The sequence below is a fragment of the Orbicella franksi genome, chromosome 14 (genome assembly GCF_964199315.1).
Source record: "Orbicella franksi chromosome 14, jaOrbFran1.1, whole genome shotgun sequence".
In the NCBI taxonomy this organism is placed as follows: Eukaryota; Metazoa; Cnidaria; class Anthozoa; order Scleractinia; family Merulinidae; genus Orbicella; species Orbicella franksi.
In genome coordinates, this window is record NC_138158.1 from 13,754,221 (window position 1) to 13,765,276 (window position 11,056).

The 11,056-nt window shown below is 40.0% G+C and overlaps 1 protein-coding gene across 2 annotated transcripts in view; it reads right to left on the minus strand.

The window, feature by feature from the left end:
• The window catches only part of LOC145467138 (RNA 3'-terminal phosphate cyclase-like), a 10,338-nt gene extending 10,165 nt beyond the window's left edge, over positions 1–173 (minus strand). For both annotated transcript variants that reach the window (XM_081450674.1, XM_081450673.1), the window contains exon 1: positions 1–173. This exon is cut by the window's left edge and continues 206 nt beyond it. The gene's annotated coding sequence lies outside the window, so the exon portion shown is untranslated.
• Positions 174–11,056: the final 10,883 nt, after the last annotated feature.

Genomic DNA, 11,056 nt, shown 5'->3' on the forward strand with positions numbered 1-11,056 from the left:
GGTCTCATTAACAATTAGATTATGAGCTCGAGATTTGACAGATTTCTATGAGGTGATGTCACCTCATAGAAATCGAGAGCGAATAATCTAATTGTTTTAGTAGAATTCTAACTGAAATAAACGCAAATAACGGTTTCTAATTATCTTTCTACGCATTATTGAACTTTACGCGTTAGCAAAATCGCACGCTTTGAATTGTCCTTGGTAAATTTGTTGTTGTTTACGCGCGTGCACCATTTCAAGTTTTTAAAGTCAAGAAACCCCTAATGCCCGTCTTTTAGTCTTCTCAGGGATTTAATTATCCATTTACATCTAAACTTTCTTCCAAAACTTCGGAAAAACGATAAAAACTTCGCATTTTGTGGACGGTCGACAGCCACTGCACTCTAATGGCTGATAGTATACGAGCAGCTCAGCCAATCAGATTGTAGCATTTGCATTAGTATACTAGTAGAATTCTACTAAAATGTATTAGTAGAATTCTACTAGTATGCTAATGCAAATGTTGTAATCTGATTGGCTGAGCCATTGAACACTTTCAGCCATTAGTGTGTAGTGACTGGAGGTCGTCTAGGAAATGACGACGTTCTTTCGTTCTTCCGAAGTTTTGGAGGAGAATTTCGATGCAAATGGATAATTAAATTCCCGAGAAGTTTAAACGAAGGATATTTACGGTTCCTTGACTTTTGAAAAAGTTGAAATTATTGAAAGAACTGATGCGCGCGAGCACACAACTTCAATTTTAAATGACAAGTCAATCCGAGCAATCTTTTTCAGGCGCAAAGTTTAATAATACGTCAAGAAAATAATTGGAAACCGTTATTTGAAGTAAATTTTAGTAGAATTCTACTAAAACAATTAGATTATTCGCTCTCGATTTCTATGAGGTGATAGTTGATTCGGTCTTTTTGCTTCAACTTTTCTTCTCCTAATGTCAGGCTTGTTATGTCAACCACACTGAACCACCGTCGTTCACGCCTTCCCGATGATGGTGAAATAAACAAAACTTTATATGAGTATTACTTTAGATTTCTCTTTTCTACTAGACCTTCAACAACTTGTTGTTTTCGGAAGGACTTAGATATACCCTTTTTAGCCAGTCGGCAGTGAACTTTCTCCCCAATTCCGTATCGTGATGGGGGATTGGATTTTACGTGGGCGTTAACCATTCTTCGATGGTAACGTTCAGTCGCAGCATAGGCAACTTTTCTGAGATCTTTTGCATATCTGAAACGACGTTTCCTATCCTTGTCGCTTGGCTTGCAGTTGGCAGCAGTTTCCGCCAATTCGTCGCTTATGAAGTCTTCACTTTCTAGATCTCGGTTATGGTTGTTACAAGGCTTGCGTGCGAAATATATTTCAAACGGAGATTTGTACTGCAGAACGTCTTTGGATCCTCATTTAAAATGTTCTGATATTGAGGCAGTGCTTTGGCCCAGTTAAGAACTTTCTTTTCCAGTTTTAGAAGGTCATACTCCATCTTCAAAACGTAGAGCGCGGTGGCTTCTTTCTACTTTCCCCTGAGACTGTGGATGGTGCGGACGACTGTGTACCATTTTCACTTGCATTTTACGGCAAAGTCGTTTCACATCTCCTTTAAACTCAGAACCTTGATCACTTTGCAACAAAAGAGGGGGTCCATATTCCATGTATATGCTTTTTAATTCAGACGCAATTTCTTTACTATGTTTGTTTTTAAGAGGTCTAAGCCAAATGAACCTGCCGAATACCGAATATCTAAAATTTAATGTTCTGTGACTAAAACTGACTTACCTTGCTTTCCTGTCGTATTCTTTGTTGTTTCACGGTGTTTGAGGCCGTTTTGAAGCGTTTTCAGCGAGTTAGCGCTGGTGGTGGGTGTGAATGAATGAATAAATGAAAAATAAGGCAATAAATTTGCAGGTAAAAAATTAAATAAATAACTAGTCAGGTAAATAAACAAATAAAAAAAAAAAAAATGAATAAATGAATAGGAAGGTAAGTGTGTAAACAAGTAAGCAAGTAAGGAAATAGCTAAATAATTAACAATAATAAATCATGAACAAACATTTAAAAAAAACCTAGTCATAAAAAGAATAAAAAGAAATATGAATACGATACCAGTTACAGTTCTCATCAAAAACCAGTTCTCACGGCTACACGAATAACTGGGTAAGTTCTGGTGAATGTCCATCAATCCCGCCTCCTTTTCTTTTTGGAAGCTACACTTTATAATAGCTTGTTAACATGTAAAGAGGATGCCCGGCTAACCGAGTCACCCTGCTACAACAAAGCCCGCTTTTGGATGCAAGATTTACAGCCCATCTGCCCGAGTTCAGAAAGCGTCATCGAAGCGTGACGTGGCGCGGGAAAACCATTCTGATTTCGAGTCATGGCGTGTATACGTCATCGTAAACAATTTTTTACGGTTAACGGTTAGTTTTTACCAGTTTCTACGCCTAACAGCTAAATTTTTGGCCGTTTTGCGGCTAAAACGGTTAACCCCATACAGACCCTCATGCTACAACTGCAAAAACAAAAAAAAAACAAAAAAAAAAACAGCTTAGAAGGGTGCCCAGGGAAAGCAGACGGGATGGCACACTCTGCATACTCTGTCTTCAAAGTGAACATGTAAACAGGTTTTGTAAAGAAACATGAAAATTGGCAGCTCTTAACCCCTTGAGCGTTTTCAGACAGTTGACGATCCCGTTTGGCTGTTCCGTCTCGAGCATATTTTTTCAAATCTCGTGTTCTGTTCCCCTCCTGCTCATTATTTTTCACTTCGTTCCGCAGCCACTGAGCTTGTATCTCTACTCTGGAAGTCGCTGCACCTAATTAAGGCAAATAAGGCGTCACGTACAACTTTGAGACTACCCAAATACGATTATGACAGTTGGTGACTTAATCACATTTAGGGCCAAAAGTTGTAACACTTGGGACCTTTATTATATTTAGGGCCAAATTTTATTACGCTCGAGACTTTTTTTAAATTTTGGGCCAAAATATATATCTCATTTAGGACCAAAAGTTATTATATTTAAGACCAGAAGTTATTACACTTAGGACCTTTATAACATTTAGGGCCAAATTGTATTACATTTAGGACCAAATTATATTACATTTAGGACCTTTATCACATTTAGGCACATTTATTACATTTGAGACCCCAACGTAAACCTGAAATCACAGTGGTAAGTAGACAATATTTAACTGTTTGGCCTTTTGCCTTAATTATACATAGGAATAAAGGCAAAAATGTTTTAAGTTAATGGCGATTGCAATTAATGTTCAGATGCCACAGAAGTGAGAGAACACTTTATCTTTATTGCATGTGTCGAAACGAAGACCCAAAAACGAAGACCGAAGACCCACTGCTCTAAAACGAAGGCCAACTGGTCTAAAACGAAGACCCACTGGTCTAAAACGAAGACCCACTGGTCTAAAACGAAGACCCACTGGTCTAAAACGAAGACCCACTGGTCTAAAGAAGACCCTGTGGTCTAAAACGAAGACCCACTTGTCTAAAACGAAGACCCACTGGTCTAAAACGAAGGCCCACTGGTCTAAAACGACGATCCACTGAATGGTTATGATTTTTATTTCTGATGGCGTGACACTGCAAACCAGCCATACTTGCGTCCTAGATAGCCACGGGCTCCCACGAAAGTCTCTAAGATTCCTTCGTGCTAGTTACCGTAATAAAAATGTAGTCAATCCACTTGAGAATTGTCAGTTGTCTCCATATTTGAGGATATAGTGAACATCCCGTGTTATCATACATCTCAGGCCCGGGCCCAATAAAGTCATTCAGGGAAGGATCCGGCTAAATACAAACTTCAAACACAGGATTTCGTAACGTTGGATATCATTTTTAAAGTTGTGAAATTTGCATTCAAGTGGTTCATACTGCACATTTTCTTGCGTTTCATATCGTAACTGTTGTATCAAAATATTGTATTATTACTGTAAAATTCAGAAAACCGTGAATACCATAAATATTTAAGGATTATTATTGTGTAGCAAGGAAAAAGCCAATTAAGCGTGAGAAAACTAAACCGCAAACACCAGCGGTAATAGGCCACGTTCGATATATCAATGTTCGAACATGGCTCCGAGGCTTTCAGGACAAAGGAAACTTAAAAAAATTGCAATTTTGACCCGAAAGCCTCGGATGGATGCTAGAATATTGATATATCGAACGTGGCCTATTGGTTGTGGTTTTGAGGTTTTCTCGCGTATCCTGAACTTTATAGTGATTGGTTCAGTACCAAATTAACCTTTTGGAATCAAATCCAAATCTTCACGGTTTTCTGAGTTTCGCAGTCATAAAGAAGCGATTGCATAAATTTAAAATCCACTGTCTAAATTCTTTAGTTCTAACATTTCCAAATTTATGGCGAGGCGACCATTTCCGGTCCGGGATCATTTATGGTACAATATGGGGATCATTTGCGGAACAATTTGGGATCATTTGCGGTACGGGGATCATTTGCGGGGCCGTACAGTGCCGTGTGTCTATTAGTGTTGCATTTTTATTAGTGTACCCAATTAGTCTCTCTAGGCTAAATACATTGACACTCAAATAAAGGTTTTACTTAATTAGGGATTCTATCCTCACCCGCCTCGTTTTCATGCTCTCGTACCGGGACTTACCCGAGCGGTCCGCCATTTATGAATTCCGTATATTGCAATAAGCAGACAGACACATGCATTTATAATAACATGCGGCAACGAGCGAGAGCACACAATTTTACAATTTGTCATCGTAAAAAAACAAGTTGACGTCAGTTTTTCATGCGTATGTCCTGTTATTGAAGACAAACAATAGACTGCAAGGCTGATACTACGTGAAAAACGTTTCGAGACATCAACATGGCAAGAACCGATAAAGTAGGATCGCAACAGTGGACAGCTGTTTCGCCCTTCTTGGGGCTCGTCAGCACTGTGTAGCGAAGACATGTAACGCCAGCCCAACAGCCAACGCACATAAATTGCAGAGTGACCCGTTCAATATATCAAGTTTTGTACTTTGAACTCACTTGCGCCCCGAAACACGCTTTGCCACATCACGTGTTTCGGGGCGCAAGGAGACAAAGCGTCACGATTGGTGTTTCGAGAAACAAACAAAAAAAATAATACACGTGGCTGGACAAGGCCGGCCTAAACATTTAAACATTCAACCGGATGGCCAGTACCATGCTTTTAAAACTGCATGGTACTGGCCATGCGGTTGAATGTTTAAATGTTTAGGCTGGCCTTGTCCAGCCACATTTATTGTTTTTGTTTTTCGAGACACCAATCGTGACACTATGTCTCCTTGCACCCCGAAACACGTGATGTGGCAGCGCGTGTTTCAAGGCGCAAGTGAGTTCAAAGTACGGAACTTGATATAGTGAGCAGGTCACTTTTAAATTTATGTGCGTTGGCTGTTGGGCTGGCATTACATATCTTCGCTACACAGTGCAGACGAGCCCTAAGAAGGGCGAAACAGCTGTCCACTGTTGCGATCCTACTTTATCGGTTCTTGTCATGTTGGTGTCTCGAAACGTTTTTCACGTAGTATCAGCCTTGCAGTCTATTGTTTGTCTTCATACATTTTTTTTGGCTGATCATATCTCTTGTAGATCCTACGTTGGCAGTGTTTATCTTATGCGGTCCCTTGCAGTTTCTGGTTTCCCTGTTATTGACAATGAATTTCGTCATAACATTGTCAAAGTGGTCTGCGGATCCACTCGGTTATCGCCTCTCGGATCCACAGTTACCTAATTTGACAATGTTGAGACAAAATTCATGATCATTAACAAGACAGACGCATGAAAAACTGACGTGAATTTGTCAAGTCGCGTTTCTTTCTTTTAGTTTTCTCGAAGAATCGTTAAATAGCGATACAAGAAGCGACGGTGCACAATACGAAAATATATTTTCTCCCAACTAGTCGCCAATGTAACGCGATAATGCCGTGTCAAAATCTCATTTAGTTCACATAGTTTGTTAAGTAAAGTTGACTGGAAAAGTAGTGAAACCAGACGCTGAACAATTACATGTTTACAGTTGATCATTTTTTGAGTTTCTGGTCCAAGAAAAGCAAATTCTTTTTTTCCTTTGTGGTTTACTTATTATTTATATTATATTGCAATCAGGAGCTACGCTTTTAGGCTTGGCTAAATCGATTTAGCAGAATTCTACTAGTATATTGATGCAAATGTTGCAATCTGATTGGCTTAGCTACTCGTATACTATACTGTCAGCCATTATAATCTATCAAATATTTTCGCTCACGCGCGATTTGTTTAAACGCCCCACGTGACTGAATATACCCCTGCTAAAACTGGAGAACTGTATCCGGGTGTTATTTCCCAGTTTTCAAAACCGCGCGTGTTGCTAAAAATATTTGAAGAATACTAAACACAATAGCCTCCATTTGGCGCAGAAATATGTTCGGATATTTGTCCTTGGACATTACTTGTTCCTCAAAGCTCACAGTTTTCCTAGAGCTACGCTCGCGGATAACTGTTCGCTTCTCGGAACAGATAATATCCGCGGACAAAAATCCGAGCATATTTCCGCGCCAAATGGAGGCTACAAGCAATGAACACAGAGAACAATAAAGACAACGAGGAGGTTATGTCTCGGAACTTGATGTTCTTAAAATTAGCATATTTCTTTTCTCAGGTAAATATTTGTTTTAAGAACGTCAAATTTCCACGGGGCAACTATCAGCAGCTAGAGTCCTCGACAGAAACACTCTACTGTTCGCAGTGGCTGCCAGTTGTCAACGAAATGGTGACGTTTTTACATTTTCCCGAAGTTTGAAGGGATGTTGAGATGCAAGTGGATAAGTAAATTCCTGAGAAGACTTAATAGTGTGTGCCGAAATTGGTCAATAAATCACATTTGTATGAAAATTTACAAGTCTATATGTAGGTCACTTCGAACCCTATTCGTAACAGAATTCTCCGGCGGCACTTCTTCTTTGATACTAAACAGGTTCGTACTCCCTCCTGAAGCACGGGCACGGCCACGGCCAACAAGGACAAAAATAAGACCAGCAAGCGGCGGCACAAGCAATAATGAAGGCAAAGATAGCTATTGGCATAAAAATGTTGAAAAACTTATCAGACTTCTCATATGGATCGCGATAACAAGTTCCATCGTAGCAAGACATGTCCGAGCCACAATCAGAGTCCGAATAACATGAGTCTCCGTAGCCGCAGACTTCAGAATTTCTGCATTCATTGTTGCAACAACTCTCATTTTTCTGACAATCGCTGTCGTGATAACAGTTCTGGTACAAACAGTTTGACGCGAAATAACATTCATTCTGGCAACAGACTTGATCTTCCTCGCATGAACTGCTCTGGTACGGGCCACAGGAACCACTGTTCACAGTCACAAAGGGGGAAGCAATCGCAACAAACAAAAGCAACTGAACTGTAGAAAGTGCAGCCATAAGTCTTAATCTTCGATTTACAATGCAACTCAGCAACAGGAGAACAGGGCGAAAATGAAGCGAACTGAAGATGCGAGAAGCGAACACCCCTCACATGATTAACAACAAATATTCCTTTTAGCCATGATGGCATGACCCCCAAAAGGTCATGGAAATTTGTGGGGCGTTACTACTAAACAGAGTAACGCAATAACGAGTAACGAGTAACACCGTTACTCGTTACTCGCGCGAGTACAAGTTTAAAAGTTTAAAAGTGCGTAGAATCGAGTTTTTAGTATATGGATGTATACTTAATTGGCCACTCCACATTGGGCCTTTGCAGGACCAATTAAACAAACAACGATAAATAAATATTCAAATAAATATAAATAGGTTAAGAATCCCAACTGGCGGGAGGCAGACCAGTTGGCTATTTACAAGCGCAGCCGAGAAGTTGAACTCGGGGCTACCGAGAACGACATCAGCTAGCGGTCAGAACGGGATTTGAACCCGGGACCTACGGATTTCAAATCTAACCACTCGGCCACGCTGCTTCCATGGATAGTAACTATAAAACATATTCACAAAGCAAGCCTGACGAGTCCTAGTTTTTCTGCGATACTATTAAGCCAATAAGCTACAAAATAAAGTTAAAGTGAAATCACTGTGGCTAAATGACTAGCAACAGGTCAAGTTCGACGGAAAGTGTTATATAAATCACTCTCTTCAGGGCATCGTATGTTTCTTAGGAAATGCGACGCGATTTCTTAAGTCATTTTGGTTGTCTAGTTGACGAATAGCATCAAAGCTTGAGCATATGCTCATATATAGATTTAGCCAGGCCTAAAAGTGGAGCTCCTATTACAATAAATTAACCTGGCTTAAGCCTGCAATTCAATCAAAAACAGTTTTTGGTCAGTGGTCAACTTACAAAAAATACACGTTACGAGCTCTAAACCTGAGCCCGCAATATAGTCACGTGATACAGGTCAGCGGATACCTTGATTTGAAAGGTGTTAATTGACCATAGCATGGATGTCCAATATCAAATATGCACTTTGTGAACTAAGGCTGCTTGCCTCGGTTGACCTTTTAGTTGTAGTACAGTATGGCCGCCATGTTGCGCGATCGTTGTTGTTTTGCGTCGTTGGGCGCACGCGCTCGCGATCCACGCCGCTAGCCATGTTGACCATGAGAAAGGGTTGCATGGTCTTCGCTATTTCTATGCATACACGTGGTTTGGTTCCTATAGTTATGGGGCTCCGCTTGGTGGCCTTGTGAGCGGCCGGAGCTTCGCTATTAAAGGCGATGGCTCGTCGAAACCAGGAAAATATTACAGAATTATATTGAAACCTGGAAAATATCACAGAACTATATTGAAACCAGGAAAATATTACAGAATTTCGACAGTGAGAGCCGTTCAAATGCTTCAAGAGTACTTTTTTTTTTCCTATTGGAAGAGACTGGGCGAATCATCGGTACGCGATTCCGTATACGGTGTGGGTTTGGTTTGCAATGCAGGCGTATTTTGGCGAGAGAGGGCATTTTGACCAAGCGAGCGCCATCTTGGATTCAGGCTCGGAAGAGGCTTAGTGTGAGATGAAAAGACGTGTTAGGGAATGGGTGTTAGGCTGAAAGAGGATTAACGGGGGAGTGGGAGGGGAAGGAAAAATTCGCGTTTTCTTCCTTTTCTTCCCCACCCCCTCCCCGCCCACTTTTTACAAACCAACATGGCAACGTTTTCGATTAGTATACCATGGAATATGACACTTGTCACTTATATTTTCTTGGTATACACTCTCGCCTAAAGGTTCGCTGTATATACCGAGAAAATACAAGTGACTCGTGGGATATTCCATGGTATACTAATCGAAAACTTTGCGTGACTAGTATGTATGCGTGACAAAGCGCAACGTTTTACATGGTGCATAGCTCACCGTCCACGATCGATATGTCTTGCCTCTACTGTGTGATTCGCAGAAAGAAAACGTGATCACCAAAAATCAAAAAGGTTTACTGGCAGGGCTTAACATTTCAAGTTATGCTTTTTCGTTATAACGTTTAATAAGCTAATTCTGTTTAGTTTGTTAGTTATAAGCTCTAAACTTCAAATTGGTAGAGCAACAGTCTTATGGGTACAATTATGACCACATACCACAAACAAGGAAGATATGTGAGCATTGTAAATGCGGGCCCTTTGGATTCATATAAAGTGATAAAACTTGAAAAAAAAGTTGTGGACCCGCCTTAAACAAGTTTGCTTGAATGCAAGTCCCCGGAAAATAATTAAAAAAAGGATCAAGCTTTTAAATTATCTTTAAAATAGAAGTCCTTAAAACTGCTGACGACTATATAACAATCTTCTCGTTGACCTTTGTTGATGAACGACATAGTGTCTAAATCACAGGCCAGGTCACAAGTGATGGTTAGACCCTCCATCTACTAATGCACCATGCCATTCCACGGAAATGCTCATGACGGGCGACCCATATAGTTTACATGTTAGTTTGGGCTTACTCCAAAGATAAATTTGACCTTTCACGTAGAGCTAAGTAGCTAGAAACGACTTCCCAATAACTCATCCCCAAAAAGTTATTAAAAAGTGTAAAAGATGCCAACGTACATCCTCCGTGGGTAAACAAGGAGGCATATTCCTTTGTTCGCAAAACGATGTTTTGGTCAGCTATAGGGTATCGATTTTGGCCATTTTGGTCTCAAATAGGGCATGGTTTTTGCCCTCTAGTCTTGAATTCGTTATGTTTTTTTAGAAAAAGCTAAGACCATCAACAAAAGCTTCTCAACGGTCTGAGCTAATTTATTATAAGGCAGGTCTTGAAACAGGGTATTGATTGAAGGGTGAGGGGATCGAATTTTTGGTTAGGTCAAAAGTAGTGTAGGAATATCGCAGATTTTGGTCTTGAGGTGGCTGAACACAGTTTTTGATACCTGCGTTTCATTCCCCTTTTTCTCTAAAACCCTTGATCCCTGGGTCGCCAAAAATGGCAGCAAGCAAGTTAACAACACAAACATTGGTTTTTTGATAGTTAAGCTGCCATATGTGCTGTTGCCATGGCAACATGAATAGATATAAATGGGCCTTTAAAATCGGTTCACTTTATTTGTAGAAAATCTAGTCATTAGATTTTCTTTATAATTTGCATGCATCAAGCTTGTAACGTTATTGACAAGTCAACACCATTTTGATAATAATTTAACAGAGAGATCTTTAATTATCCCTTATTGAAGGTTTACTGGAATATCTAGAATTTCCTTTGTTAAAGTTCTTTTTGTTTTTTAATAATCCAGTTACTTATTTCCTAAAGTATTTTCGTACCAAATTTCGGGAAATTCTAATTAGTGGTTCTCGAGAAATAGGCGTATTTCCGAGAGTGCAATTTTTCATTCAATCGCAATTTTTTGACTTACTACGCATGCGCTGCATTTAACTGGGTTCTTTCGGTAACAAAGAAAAAGCTGAGAATTGCTGGCTTCCTTGCATCGTTACCTTTTCTCACATATGTTTGTAATAAAAGATTAAAACCATCAATACACTGCGTTCAATTATAGAGAGAAATAGCACAGATAGCGCGGGTGTTGGGTGAATAAAATGATCGCTCTATATTGACGGCATGTTTGTTTTTTGCAATC